Consider the following 16319-nt stretch of genomic DNA (forward strand, 5'->3'; position numbering starts at 1 on the left):
GGCACGTACAACACGCCGGAGCTGGCGGCGCGCGCTTACGACGCGGCGGCGTGGCGCTTTCGGCGGCCACGGCGCGACATGAACTTCCCGGATGTTGAATCACAAGAGGAGGTGGAGTTCCTCGCGCTAGCGTCGTGCCTCGTCGACGACGAGGACCGTCGCCGACACCGCCAGGTGCAGCGCAGGATCGCCATCGCCGAGCACGATGAGCAGTTGATGCGCCAGTGGAGGGCGCAGTTCCCCAACGACGTCGACAACACCGACGCGTTCTTCGCTGACCTTAGGGCACAACGCAGGTCCAACAGGCGCCACCGTCGGGCCGTCGCCGAGTTCGAGCTCGAGAACCCGAATACAACTTGGACCGAAAACGACCCTCGGTGGGACATTTGGACGGAGACAACCTCCGACGACGAGTAGAGACTAGACTAGTCATTTATCTATTTTATTGTAATTTCAATAAAGTCGTTGTCGGTTCTATTAGTTTAAATTTAGTTTATAAAGTCGTTGTCGGTTGTTTTTGTTGAATAAAGTGGTTGACACGAAATTTTATTACGATTGAACTGGAATTAAAGTACAGAGCTCAACTGAAAATTAAGATACATGGCTAGATTCGAATGTTGGAGCCATTCAGTCATAGTCGTGCCTAGCCCTATAATAGTCGCCACTATAGTCATCATAGTCGCTGACATCATCGTCGCTAGCATCGGGGTCGCGGTTGTCGAACCTCGGCGGGTGAGCACGCGTGGGCGGGGATTGAGGGTAGAGCAGGCGGGGGCCACGGTAGCCCATGACGCTCTGGAGAGTCCGGCCGCGCCACCACAGCCGACGGCCGTCCTCGTTGAAGTTCGAAGGAGGCGGGCCGTCCTCCTCGTACCTGGCAACTGCCCTCTCACGCTGATTGATGAAGAAGCTGTCCCAAGTCGGGCTGTAGTCGGGATGCCACTGGGGATTCCTCCGCTGCTCAGGCGTGAGCTCGAAATAGTAGTGGTTCGTGATGGCCATCTCGCGTGGCACACCTAGAGGGATAGGAGGGACCGGTACGCCTCCGACGCTCAGCAACCAGCCGGTCGGGACGCTGTACCCTGGCGGCCAGGGGTAGTTCGAGGCGCAAAGCGCCTCCGCCTCCCGGAGTGTTAGACATACGATGGAAGCCATGGGATAGAATGATGAGGTTTGTAGATATCCGTCTACATATGATATGTAAATGGAGGCCAAGCCTACATATATATAGTGGAAAAATGGCGGGAAGACGGAGGCGGGAACGCGGGAAGAAAATAGGTGGGAACGCAGTGGCACGCGAAACTTTCATCCCGGGTGGAGGCTCAAACCGGGAGAAAAGACCGGGGGAGGCTTATCTAGGAGGGCCTTATCTGGGGCGCTAACGTGCGGGTAACCTTTTGTCACGGCTGGTGGGTGCAACCGGGACTAAAGCTGTCAGCATGATAAGGATGTGTCGGTAACCTTTTGTCACGGTTGGTGGGTGCAACCGGGACTAAAGCTGTCGGTAGGATAAGGACGCGTGGGTGGACGCACTGCTCGATGAGATAAAGCATGTAGCGCACGACGCCCTGTCGAAGGAACAAGACAAAGTAGAAGTGGTGTCGTGCCTATAAAAGGAGCATCGATACGCCTTGCTAAGCAGAACAACAAGCCAAGCACAATTTCATTCCCATGGATGAAGGAAAGGGTTGGGAAATCTCCCGTGGCACAGCTTCTCGAAGATGTCGTTGGTGCACACGCCCTACGACATCTTCGGAAGCTGCTCCTCGGAAAAATTTCCCTGCAAGCCCGTGAAAGACTCCGTCTCCTCTAACAGTGTTGGGGAAAGGGTTCTCATTATTACATAAATGTAGAGATTGTCTTGGGAACTATATATGAAGAATACATTATTACATCACCATCTACTGTTGTGATCTTCTACGCCGTAGCCATGGATAATCTTCATCATTTAGCAAGATGCTTGGGTCAATTTTCACCGTGAAGGGCGGAATTTCTTTAAACTTATTATAATCTTCTGACATGTCTGTCTTGTCATCCACTCCCACAATGTTTATTTTCCCCAAAAGAACTATGTGGCGCTTTGGCTCCTAGGTTGATGTATTCTTTTGTTGATTTCTTTTTCTCGATTTGCTAGACATGTCCTTCACGTAGAAAACTTGAGCCACCTCGTTCGCTAGGACAAATGGCTCGTCCATGTACGCAAGATTGTTGGGATCCACTGTTGTCATACCGTACTTATCGTCTACCTGTACACCGCTGAGCTTCACCCATTTGCACCGAAATAAAGGGACCTTAAAAGTGGGTCCATAGTCAAGTTCCCATATCTCCTCTATGTATCCATAATATGTGGTGGTCTGCCCATTCTTGTCTTTTGCATCGAAGCTGACACCACTGTTTTGGTTGGTGCTCTTTTTATCTTGGTCGATCGTGTAAAATGTATTCCCATTTATCTCGTACCCTTGGAATGTAAATATGTTTGAAGATGGTAACCTGGCCAACAAGTACAGCTGCTCTACAACAGTGGTGTCACTCATGAGATGTCTTTGCAACCAACTGCCGAAGGTATTCATGTGTTCATGTGTAATCAATGAATCGGGCTTGCCCGGGTTTATTTCTCGTAAAACCTTCTTATGTTTCTCGATGTACGGAGCCACCAAGCTGGAATTGTATAGAACTGTGTAGTGTGCTTGATTGAAAGAAATCTTGTCCCTGCACATCGTTGCTTTCCTTCCTAGTGTGCCTTTTCCAGTTAGCCTCCCCTCATACCGAGATTCAGGAACACCAATCGGCTTAAGGTCAGGAATAAAGTCAACACAAAACTCAATGACCTCCTCAGTTCCGTAGCCCTTTGAGATACTTCCTTCCGGCCTAGCTCGGTTATGAACATATCTCTTTAAAACTCCCATGAACCTCTCGAAGGGGAACATATTGTGTAGAAATACAGGACCGAGAATTCTAATCTCTTCAGCTAGGTGAACGAGGAGGTGTGTCATAATATTGAAGAAGGATGGTGGGAACAACAACTCGAAGCTGACAAGACATTCGACCACATCTTCATGTAATCCTGACAAAGTTTCTGGATCCATTACCTTCTAAGAAATTGCGTTGAGGAATGCACATATCTTCACAATGGCTAGTCGAAGATTTTCTGGTAGAAGTCCCGTCAATGCAACCGGAAGCAATTGGGTCATAAGCACGTGGTAGTCATGGGACTTTAGGTTCTGAAATTTTTTCTCCTTCATATTTACTATTCCCTTTATATTCGACGAGAAACTAGACGGAACCTTGATACTGAATAGGGCTTCAAAAAAGATCTCCTTCTCTTGTTTCGTAAGAACGTAGCTGGCAGGCCCTTCAAACTTCCCTGGATGATTGCCGTTTTGTCCTTTATGACGTTCCTGGTCCTCCCGTGCTTCTGTTGTATCTTTTGTCTTCCCATACACGCCCAGGAAACCTTGAATATTCACACAAAGATTCTTGGTCAGGTGCATCACGTCGATTGCAGAGCGGACTTCCAGGACTTTCCAATATTCTAGCTCCCAAAAAATAGATTTCTTCTTCCACATGGGCGCGTGTCCGTCAGCGTCTTTCGGAACAGGTCGACTGCCTGGACCCCTTCCAAAGATAACATTTAAATCCTTGACCATGTCAAATATATCAGCACCACTACGGGGGACAGGCTTCGGACGGTGGTCGGCCTCGCCATCGAAATGCTTGCCGTTTTTCCTTAAGGGATGCTTGCGCGGAAGGAAACGACGATTGTACGGGTACACAACTTTTCTGCTTTTTCCCAAATATTTACTTTCAGTCTCATCTAAACAGTATGTGCATGCATTGTATCCTTTGTTCGTCTGTCCTGAAATGTTACTAAGAGCAGGCCAATCATTGATGGTTACGAATAGCAACGCTCGTAGGTCAAATTCTTGCTCGGTGTGCTCATCCCACACACGTACACCTGGTTTGGCCCACAACTCCAAAAGTTCATCAACTAATGGCCTTAGGTACACATCAATGTCGTTGCCGGGTTGCTTTGGGCCTTGGATAAGCACTTGCATCATAATGAACTTCCGCTTCATGCACAATCAAGGAGGAAGGTTGTAGATACATAAAGTCACGGGCCAGGTGCTGTGACTATAGCTCTGCTCCCCAAAAGGATTCATGCCATCTGTACTTAGACCAAACCATAAGTTCCTTGCCTCACCTGCAAATTCCGGGAACTCTCTCCCGATGTTTCTCCACTGCCGACCATCAGCGGGGTGCCTCAACATCGCGTCTTTCTTACGTTCTTCCATGTGCCATCGCAACAACTTGGCATGCTCTTTGTTTCTGAACAAACGTTTCAACCGTGGTATTATTGGAGCATACCACATCACCTTCGTAGTTACCCTCTTCCTGGGTGGCTCGCCCTCAACATCACCAGGGTCATCTTTTATGATCTTATACCGCAATGCACCGCATATCGGGCATTTATTCAAATTCTCGTACTTCTCACCGCGGTAGAGGATACAATCATTAATACATGAATGTATTTTCTGCACATCTAATCCTAGAGGGCAAACAAGCTTCTTTGCTTCATACGTACTGACGGGCAATTCGTTATTTCTTGGAAACAGCTTCTTTAGTATTATCATCAATTTTTCAAATCCCGAGTCAGTCACACCGACCTCTGCCTTCTGCTGGCGCAAAGTTGACGTGGGAGTTAGAGATCTCTGTGGTGTAGCTTTTCTTCAGTTCCCCGGCAACGGCGCCAGAAATCTAGCTTGATGGCGTGTAACTCACACGTTCGTTGGGAACCCCAAGAGGAAGGTATGATGCGCACAGCAGCAAGTTTTCCCTCAGAAAGAAACCAAGGTTTATCGAACCAGGAGGAGCCAAGAAGCACGTTGAAGGTTGATGGCGGCGGGATGTAGTGCGGCGCAACACCAGGGATTCCGGCGCCAACGTGGAACCTGCACAACACAACCAAAGTACTTTGTCCCAACGAAACAGTGAGGTTGTCAATCTCACCGGCTTGCTGTAACAAAGGATTAACCGTATTGTGTGGAAGATGATTGTTTGTAGAAAACAGTAAAACAGTATTGCAGAAGATTGTATTTCAGTAAAGAGAATTGGACCGGGCTCCACAGTTCACTAGAGGTGTCTCTCCCATAAGACAAACAGCATGTTGGGTGAACAAATTACAGTTGGGCAATTGACAAATAAAGAGAGCATGACCATGCACATACATATCATGATGAGTATAGTGAGATTTAATTGGGCATTACGACAAAGTACATAGACCGCCATCCAACTGCATCTATGCCTAAAAAGTCCACCTTCAGGTTATCATCCGAACCCCCTCCAGTATTAAGTTGCAAAGCAACAGACAATTGCATTAAGTATGGTGCGTAATGTAATCAACAACTACATCCTTAGACATAGCATCAATGTTTTATCCCTAGTGGCAACAACACAACACAACCTTAGAACTTTCTGTCACTGTCCCAGGTGTCAATGCAGGCATGAACCCACTATCGAGCATAAATACTCCCTCTTGGAGTTACAAGCATCTACTTGGCCAGAGCATCTACTAGTAACGGAGAGCATGCAAGATCATAAACAACACATAGATATAACTTTGATAATCAACATAACAAGTATTCTCTATTCATCGGATCCCAACAAACGCAACATATAGAATTACAGATAGATGATCTTGATCATGTTAGGCAGCTCACAAGATCCGACAATGATAGCACAATGGGGAGAAGACAACCATCTAGCTACTGCTATGGACCCATAGTCCAGGGGTAGACTACTCACACATCACACCGGAGGCGACCATGGCGGCGTAGAGTCCTCCGGGAGATGATTCCCCTCTCCGGCAGGGTGCCGGAGGCGATCTCCTGGATCCCCCGAGATGGGATCGGCGTTGGCGGCGTCTCTGGAAGGTTTTCCGTATCGTGGCTCTCGGTACTGGGGGTTTCGTCACGGAGGCTTTAAGTAGGCGGAAGGGTAGGTCAAGAGGCGGCACGAGGGGCCCAGACCATAGGGCCGCGCGGCCAGGGCAGGGGCCGCGCTGCCCTATGCTCTGGCTGCCTCGTGGCCCGTCTTCGTCTCGTCTTCGGACTTCTGGAAGCTTCGTGGCAAAATAGGACCCTGGGCGTTGATTTCGTCCAATTCCGAGAATATTTCCTTACTAGGATTTCTGAAACCAAAAACAGCAGAAAACAAAGAATCGGCACTTCGGCATCTTGTTAATAGGTTAGTTCCAGAAAATGCACGAATATGACATAAAGTGTGCATAAAACATGTAGATAACATCAATAATGTGGCATGGAACATAAGAAATTATCGATACGTCGGAGACGTATCAGCATCCCCAAGCTTAGTTCTGCTCGTCCCGAGCAGGTAAAACGATAACACAGATAATTTCTGGAGTGACATGCCATCATAATCTTGATCATACTATTTGTAAAGCATATGTAGTGAATGCAGCGATCAAAACAATGTATATGACATGAGTAAACAAGTGAATCATAAAGCAAAGACTTTTCATGAATAGCACTTCAAGACAAGCATCAATTAAGTCTTGCATAAGAGTTAACTCATAAAGCAATAATTCATAGTAAAAGCATTGAAGCAACACAAAGGAAGATTAAGTTTCAGCGGTTGCTTTCAACTTATAACATGTATATCTCATGGATATTGTCAACATAGAGTAATATAATAAGTGCAATAAGCAAATATGTAGGAATCAATGCACAATTCACACAAGTGTTTGCTTCTTGAGGTGGAGAGAAATAGGTGAACTGACTCAACATTGAAAGTAAAAGAATGGTCCTCCATAGAGGAAAAGCATCGATTGCTATATTTGTGCTAGAGCTTTGATTTTGAAAACATGAAACAATTTTGTCAACGGTAGTAATAAAGCATATGTATCATGTAAATTATATCTTACAAGTTGCAAGCCTCATGCATAGTGTACTAATAGTGCCCGCACCTTGTCCTAATTAGCTTGGACTACCGGATCATCACAACGCACATGTTTTGACCAAGTGTCACAAAGGGGTACCTCTATGCCGCCTGTACAAAGGTCTAAGGAGAAAGCTCGCATTGGATTTCTCGCTATTGATAATTCTTCAACTTAGACATCCATACCGGGACAACATAGACAACAGATAATGGACTCCTCTTTTATGCATAAGCATGTAACAACAATTAATAATTTTCTCATTTGAGATTGAGGATATATGTCCAAAACTGAAACTTCCACCATGGATCATGGCTTTAGTTAGCGGCCCAATGCTCTTCTCTAACAATATGCATGCTTAACCATAAGGTGGTAGATCTCTCTTACTTCAGACAAGACGGACATGCATAGCAACTCACATGAAATTCAACAATAAATAGTTGATGGCGTCCCCAGTGAACATGGTTATCGCACAACAAGCAACTTAATAAGAGATAAAGTGCATAATTACATATTCAATACCACAATAGTTTTTAAGCTATTTGTCCCATGAGCTATATATTGCAAAGGTGAATGACGGAATTTTAAAGGTAGCACTCAAGCAATTTACTTTGGAATGGCGGAAAATACCATGTAGTAGGTAGGTATAGTGGACACAAATGGCATAGTGGTTGGCTCAAGTATTTTGGATGCATGAGAAGTATTCCCTCTCGATACAAGGTTTAGGCTAGCAAGGCTTATTTGAAACAAACACAAGGATGAACCGGTGTAGCAAAACTCACATAAAAGACATATTGAAAACATTATAAGACTCTACACCGTCTTCCTTGTTGTTCAAACTCAATACTAGAAATTATCTAGACCTTAGAGAAGCCAAATATGCAAACCAAATTTTAGCATGCTCTATGTATTTCTTCATTAATGGGTGCAAAGCATATGATGCAAGAGCTTAATCATGAGCACAACAATTGCCAAGTATCACATTACCCAAGACATTAATAGCAATTACTACATATATCATTTTCCAATTCCAACCATATAACAATTTAACGAAGGAGATACTTCGCCATGAATACTATGAGTAGAAACCAAGGACATACTTGTCCATATGCAACAGCGGAGCGTGTCTCTCTCCCATAAAGTGAATGCTAGGATCCATTTTGTTCAAACAAAACAAAAACAAAAACAAACCGACGCTCCAAGCAAAGCACATAAGATGTGATGGAATAAAAATATAGTTTCAGGGGAGGAACCTGATAATGTTGTCGATGAAGAAGGGGATGCCTTGGGCATCCCCAAGCTTAGACGCTTGAGTCTTCTTAGAATATGCAGGGGTGAACCACCGGGGCATCCCCAAGCTTAGAGCTTTCACTCTCCTTGATCATGTTGCATCATACTCCTCTCTTGATCCTTGAAAACTTCCTCCACACCAAACTCGAAACAACTTATTAGAGGGTTAGTGCACAATAAAAATTAACATATTCAGAGGTGACACAATCATTCTTAACACTTCTGGACGTTGCATAATGCTACTGGACATTAGTGGATCAAGGAAATTCATCCAACATAGCAAAAGAGGCAATGCGAAATAAAAGGCAGAATCTGTCAAAACAGAACAGTTCGTATTGACGAATTTTAAAATGGCACCAGACTTGCTCAAATGAAAATGCTCAAATTGAATGAAAGTTGCGTACATATCTGAGGATCATGCACGTAAATTGGCTTAATTTTCTGACCTACTTACAGGGAGGTAGACCCAGATTCGTGACAGCAAAGAAATCTGGAACTGCGCAGTAATCCAAATCTAGTACTTACTTTTCTATCAACGGCTTTACTTGGCACAACAAAACACAAAACTAAGATAAGGAGAGGTTGCTACAGTAGTAAACAACTTCCAAGACACAAAATAAAAACAAAATACTGTAGGTAAAAACATGGGTTGTCTCCCATAAGCGCTTTTCTTTAACGCCTTTCAGCTAGGCGCAGAAAGTGTGTATCAAGTATTATCAAAGGGTGGTGCATTCTCAGCGGGGTGCGGAGTTTTCTCAACCAGGCATAATATATTAGATACATAAGTTTTAGCATCTCCTTTTTCATTAGTCTTAGGCGTGCTACTCTCATCAAACAAATTTTCAGGAACAAGCCAAGCATAGTTATTTTCTAGTGCATCATTCATAGCTAAGAGTTTACATGGTATTGGTGCTTTGATCTCCCCACCATCATCAATATTATTAGTGTATCTTATTCTATCCATGTCCATCTTTTCAAGGAGACTAACAAAATTAGTATGTGAACCAAGCATATTAAATTTAGCAAAGACCTTTCTAGCTTCTCTTGCTAGACCACCAAATTCTCTAAGAAGGGTTTCTAAAACAAAATCTTTCTTTTCCCCTTCTTCCATATCACCAAGTGTGAGAAACATGTGTTGGATTATAGGATTGAGATTAACAAATTTAGTTTCCAATAGGCGAACTAAATGCGCAGCAGCAATTTCATAAGTAGGCGCAAGGTCTACCAAGTGTCTATCTTCAAAATTTTCAATGGTACTAACATGATTGAAAAATTCTTCTATATTATTTCTCCCAACTATAGACCCACGTCCTACCGGTATGTCTTTTGTGGTAAAATTAAAAGGAAACATGATGAATCAAGTAAAGTAAATGCAAGTAACTAATTTTTGTGTGTTTTTGATATAGCAAACAAGATAGCAAATAAAGTAAAACTAGCAACTAATTTTTTTTGTATTTTGATTTAGTGCAGCAAACAAAGTAGTAAATAAAACTAAGCAAGACAAAAACAAAGTAAAGAGATTGAGAAGTGGAGACTCCCCTTGCAGCGTGTCTTGATCTCCCCGGCAACGGCGCCAGAAATCTACTTGCTGGCGCAAAGTTGACGTGGGAGTTAGAGATCTCTGTGGTGTAGCTTTTCTTCAGTTCCCCGGCAACGGCGCCAGAAATCTAGCTTGATGGCGTGTAACTCACACGTTCGTTGGGAACCCCAAGAGGAGGTATGATGCGCACAGCAGCAAGTTTTCCCTCAGAAAGAAACCAAGGTTTATCGAACCAGGAGGAGCCAAGAAGCACGTTGAAGGTTGATGGCGGCGGGATGTAGTGCGGCGCAACACCAGGGATTCCGGCGCCAACGTGGAACCTGCACAACACAACCAAAGTACTTTGTCCCAACGAAACAGTGAGGTTGTCAATCTCACCGGCTTGCTGTAACAAAGGATTAACCGTATTGTGTGGAAGATGATTGTTTGCAGAAACAAGAAAAAAGATGTGCAAGAGATTGTATTTCAAGAAAGAGAATTGGACCGGGGTCCACAGTTCACTAGAGGTGTCTCTCCCATAAGACAAACAGCATGTTGGGTGAACAAATTACAGTTGGGCAATTGACAAATAAAGAGAGCATGACCATGCACATACATATCATGATGAGTATAGTGAGATTTAATTGGGCATTACGACAAAGTACATAGACCGCCATCCAACTGCATCTATGCCTAAAAAGTCCACCTTCAGGTTATCATCCGAACCCCCTCCAGTATTAAGTTGCAAAGCAACAGACAATTGCATTAAGTATGGTGCGTAATGTAATCAACAACTACATCCTTAGACATAGCATCAATGTTTTATCCCTAGTGGCAAAGACAACACAACCTTAGAACTTTCATCACTGTCCCTGTGTCAATGCAGGCATGAACCCACTATCGAGCATAAATACTCCCTCTTGGAGTTACAAGCATCTACTTGGCCAGAGCATCTACTAGTAACGGAGAGCATGCAAGATCATAAACAACACATAGATATAACTTTGATAATCAACATAACAAGTATTCTCTATTCATCGGATCCCAACAAACGCAACATATAGAATTACAGATAGATGATCTTGATCATGTTAGGCAGCTCACAAGATCCGACAATGATAGCACAATGGGGAGAAGACAACCATCTAGCTACTGCTATGGACCCATAGTCCAGGGGTAGACTACTCACACATCACACCGGAGGCGACCATGGCGGCGTAGAGTCCTCCGGGAGATGATTCCCCTCTCCGGCAGGGTGCCGGAGGCGATCTCCTGGATCCCCCGAGATGGGATCGGCGTTGGCGGCGTCTCTGGAAGGTTTTCCGTATCGTGGCTCTCGGTACTGGGGGTTTCGTCACGGAGGCTTTAAGTAGGCGGAAGGGTAGGTCAAGAGGCGGCACGAGGGGCCCAGACCATAGGGCCGCGCGGCCAGGGCAGGGGCCGCGCCGCCCTATGCTCTGGCTGCCTCGTGGCCCCTCTTCGTCTCGTCTTCGGACTTCTGGAAGCTTCGTGGCAAAATAGGACCCTGGGCGTTGATTTCGTCCAATTCCGAGAATATTTCCTTACTAGGATTTCTGAAACCAAAAACAGCAGAAAACAGCAACTGGCACTTCGGCATCTTGTTAATAGGTTAGTTCCAGAAAATGCACGAATATGACATAAAGTGTGCGTAAAACATGTAGATAACATCAATAATGTGGCATGGAACATAAGAAATTATCGATACGTCGGAGACGTATCACCTTCCATTTCAGCAATTCCAATATGGTACTCAGCTTTCTCTACTCATCTTCACAACCTGGGCACAACAATTTGTAGTGGTCCTCTAACATCTTGTCGAACTGCAACCTCTCCTTATCCGTGCCACAATCTCTTCTTGCATCAGAAATGGCCCGACGAAGATCATCATCAAAAGGATCATCTGCTGCATGTTCTTCACCTCCTTCTTCTTCATTGTCTTCCATTGCGGTATCATCGCATTCAGAGAACATAGATCGGTACTGGTCATCGTTATCTTCTTCTTCATCGCCATCTTCCATCATAACCCCTTCTTCTCCGTGCTTGGTCCAAACATTATAGCTGGACATGAATCCAAACCGAAGCAGGTGGCTCTTAATGTTTCTTGAGCAAGAGTAATCCTTCTCGTTCTTACATTTCAGACATGGACAACACATAAAACCTTGCTTCGACTTGTTGTCCTCGGCCACAAGCAGGAAAGAATTCACGCCCTCTCTAAAAGCAGGAGCACATCGGTTACCGTACATCCATGGATGACTCATCTGGATCATAAGTATAGTTATGTATCATATGCAATCATCTTGCTAAAATTAGTATTTTACGGACTATGTATATACGAGAAAATAGTTGCTAACCTTTTAGGATCAAAAAGAGGAGAAATCTTATCAAATAAAATCAAGTGGCATCCCTCATACACATTTCATCAAACACCTCTTGTGCACATGAAGAAAAAATGAGCTAGCATACACCTCCACCTTTCACCACCAAGGAAAAAAATGCAGGGAAGGTGGGGGGGCTGGCTGTGTGTATATATAGGCATGGCCCTTTTGTCACGGGCCGTATTACGACCCACGACAAAAGGGGTGCCGGCAGGAGGCGCCAGAGCTCAAACCCCTTTTGTCGCGGGTTGTGATACGGCCCGCGACAAAAAGGCGCGACAAAAGGCCCGGCTCGCTCCGAATGGTTTCGGGGCGACGTGGCCACGCCATTTGTCGTGGGTGCAGGTGCGCCCGCGACAAAAGGCTCCCACGAAAGCCCTGTTTTCCACTAGTGATAACCTGAGAGGAGAGATGTGCTTGAAGCAAATCTATAAGATCATCTCAAGTGTGAAAGTGTAAATTAGTGTGATGCTCTAAAAACAACTTTTAGGGCATTTGATGTTGCAAAACAAGTTTGGGGCCGCCCCCAATTAGTTTTGTCCCCTCATGTTGCATACTAGGGGCACAACGGGGTGCTGCAGAACAAAAATTCAACCGCGAGCAGCCCAACCGTCCAACTGAAAAGTCACCACCGCCCCTGCCTCCCTCTTTCGTCCACTGCCGCTACACCGCTGCTGTCTCATTGATTCCATCTCACCACGAGCCCCACCTTGTTGTTTCTCCCCGATTCAAAGCAAATCGAGGCAGCATCGTGCCACACCACATCATCGGGGAACTCCTGCCGGCTCTGCACATCGTGGAAGTTGAGCTCGCTCTTCGGTCACATGTAACTCCACACCACCACATCGTACACGCGTGTTGCCAGCTCCAGCGAGTCGAAGGTGCTGAGACACACCTTGTCAACACCCGGATTTTTAAGTCCAGATGCCTATTATGCCATACATCGCAATCCCAAGAAGATTGTTTTTGCGAGACATAACAGTTGAATATCATAGAGTCATCATTCATTACAACACCATAATAGTCTTACAACAAAAAGGATCACATGATCCAGTCTCATTACAACACTTGATCTAATGATCAATACATAACACATAGCGGAAGCGAAGTTGTAGAAGTCCATCTAATCCACATGCAATGCTTGACATTAGGAGAAGCTCCTAGTTATCATAGACGTCCTGCTGTCCGTCCTCCTGATACTGTTGCTCTTCTTCATAGTCTGGCCATTTGAATAGACAGGGACACAGCCGTGAGTACTTTCAAATACTCACAATATAATACTAGTGTAAGCACTAACAGTTTTAGTGAGAGTGTTCTAAGCTCTAGGTTATTTGCATAAAGCTAGTTTTATTTCATAAGCATTTAGTAAACAAAGACTCTTCAATTGCCTAACTTAACTCAAGTGGGAACATTAGTGTCATTCCCACAACTCTGTTGTGATTCAAATCAAAGTCACATTTCAAATTCAAATCACAAGTCCCCTTTTGGAAAAGTTCTGATGACGGAATAGTATGGCCTTTCCAACTGTCCATGACCGTGGACGCGGCTATTCGAATAGGTTTACACTCTGCAGAGGTTGCACACTTGTGCCACAACATTTGATTACATCCGTCAGGGATAACCCTGAATAATCATAACTCAGTATGCAGATCATCAACCATTAACCTTTCACTTACACATCCTAGTATAGACACCTCTCCCCATGAGCTTGGCCTCCCAGTGATAACCAACTGCTATCCTGTTAACTGCACAGAGCTTGGGTAGGGCATTCAACTCTTTTCACGTCATTTCACTTTCAACGGAGGCAGCATCGGCATAACCTCTATGACGCTTGTTCAGAGGGAACCCATACCAAGACACATAAATTTCCAGCTAAAGCCTTACCCATAATCAGGTATTGTGGGGGCACTCAAGAATTGGAATGGTATCGCATCCAACCCAATCATCAGTTTTTATCAAAGTCATCATGTCATTCAAGTCACATTCACCTTCAAAACTTTTCAATAGAATGACTCATCATTCCAAGGTTTTCAAAGTCATTTCAAATCATATGTTCCCATCTAGAGTAGTCATTTTTAGTTTTTAGCACTAGCAACTAGTCCTGAGGGGTGCTAACTAGCTTATATTGCTCTAGGCTAAATTTGATGCTCTTGTACTAGTCCATATCTAGACCAAGTGAATCATGAATCAAAAGTAAACTTTGATAAGCCAAAGTCAAAAGCTTGTAAGGTAAAAACTTGGATTTGGATCATTAAGCATAAAGTATTATGTAAGAGTGCCTTGCTCTAGGAGAGCTTTGCACTAAGGTAACTTGCAAGAATATTAGCTTACCTTGAGTGGTGTATTGATCAAAGTTTTCTTCTTCTTCCATGTAGACCTCCTCCTCCTGGTACTCCTCGGTACTAGCGTCTATAATCGAATACGAGGTATACCATCACCAAACAAGTCTTAAGGCTAGACTAAGCACTCAATTGATTTACACAAACTATTCTAGCATCACAACATTATTCACATGTTGGTTGACTTTGTTTTCTTTTTAAGAAAAATAATTTCCTCTCATTATAAATATTGATTAGGGTTTCTATTTAGTTCTTTGGAGAAATAATTTCCTCTCATTGAGTCTTGTTAAGATTTAATATCCTCCATTAATAATGTATGAACACATGTTGACCAAGGTCAACACTTCATAATTATCCTTTGAGGAAAATGATTTAAATGAGGTGTTACACCTCATGCAATTTAACACTAACCTAATAATAAGTTAATATCACCAAGTAATTCAATATGAGTCTATATAGACCAAGGTCACTACATCATGCTGAATTACTTGAGACAAAGATTTAAATGAGATAATACCTCTCATATGATTTAATAAATAGTTTTGGATAATTTAAATGGACTAGAAATAGCCATGTAGCCATTATTTAATATAGACCATGATCATATGAAGTAACTATGTCATATTTTTACATATTCAGATAGACAATATGAAATGTGTTTTTTGAGAGTTGGAATCAACTCAAAAGCATTTATGGTTGATTTTTAAATAAAGTTTGAAGTTTGAAAAGGCCCTGCCTTGTTATTTTTACCACATTATTTCTGCAACGAATCTAGGGTTCAGACCAGTGTAGTTATTTAGATAACTTCCTAAGCTTTCCAAATATATAAAATTTGTTAAATTTGGCTTAGTAAATTTTATTCTATTCAATTTTGAAAATAGCACCTGCAAACAATTTTAATTAATTTGATTTATTTGAATTCAAACGGTGGGCTTGCGCGGGAAACTAACTGGGCCAAACAGAGAGAAACAGAATGGGCCGGCCCAGCAGTGTGTCTCGCACACGCGGGCCCTCTGACGCTGGGTCCCACGCGTCAGTGTCACTTAAATGCCGAAACGGTAAGTTCTGTTCTGGTACGCACGATTAGAAATGGATCGGACGGCTCACGGGCGTCATCATCTCCGGCGAGAGCCGGGATTACTGGCGGCGTGAGCAGGGGGTCGGGGAGCTCACCGGCGCTCCGGCGATCGTCGGCGAGGTGCGCGATGATGTTGTGGTCGACGGCGAGGCTCCATCTACAAGCGGCGTCGCTGGAGGTGGCGCCAATCATCTCCTCCTTCTGCGGTGGCTCCACGGGCTCCGGCGGTGCAATTGGATGGCTCCGGTGGGCAATGTTGAGGTGGAGAGGGTGGAGGAGGTCGAATGAGAGCAGGGGAGGCTGATGGTGTGATGGATCGAGAGAGGGGAGTGCCCCTTTTATAGCGGCGAGGCGAGGCCGTGGTGCTGCGGTGAGGTCACCCATGGCGACACGTCTACAGGGGCGCGGCCAGCTGGGCGATGACGCAGGCGGGTAGGCGAGGTCAGTGCGGTCATGCCAGGCTTGATTGCGGTGAAAACGAGGCAGTGACGAGGGCAGGCGACCGTCGTCTCTGTCGCGGGTACCGGAGGAGGTCGTCGACGGTGTCGTCGTCTACAGGGTTCCCGCGGGCCAATGAGCATGTCTGGGCGTCTCCTGGTGGCGTGGCGTTGCTGCTGGCGAGCGGAGAGAGCAAGGGGTGGCGTAGGTCAGCGGGGCGACGTCACGCTCTAGCACGCTCAGGTGCGTGTCCGTGCGCGTCCTGGCGTGCGCGGTGCGTCACTGGGCGTCCTCATGCTGGTGTGTG

The 16319-nt window shown here is 44.8% G+C and overlaps 1 pseudogene; it reads right to left on the minus strand.

Annotated features, from left to right (window-relative positions):
- Positions 1 to 1901: 1901 nt before the first annotated feature.
- On the minus strand, positions 1902 to 15958 carry LOC139835654 (uncharacterized; annotated as a pseudogene).
- Positions 15959 to 16319: the final 361 nt, after the last annotated feature.

Source organism: Lolium perenne, chromosome 2 (genome assembly GCF_019359855.2).
Source record: "Lolium perenne isolate Kyuss_39 chromosome 2, Kyuss_2.0, whole genome shotgun sequence".
In the NCBI taxonomy this organism is placed as follows: domain Eukaryota; kingdom Viridiplantae; phylum Streptophyta; class Magnoliopsida; order Poales; family Poaceae; genus Lolium; species Lolium perenne.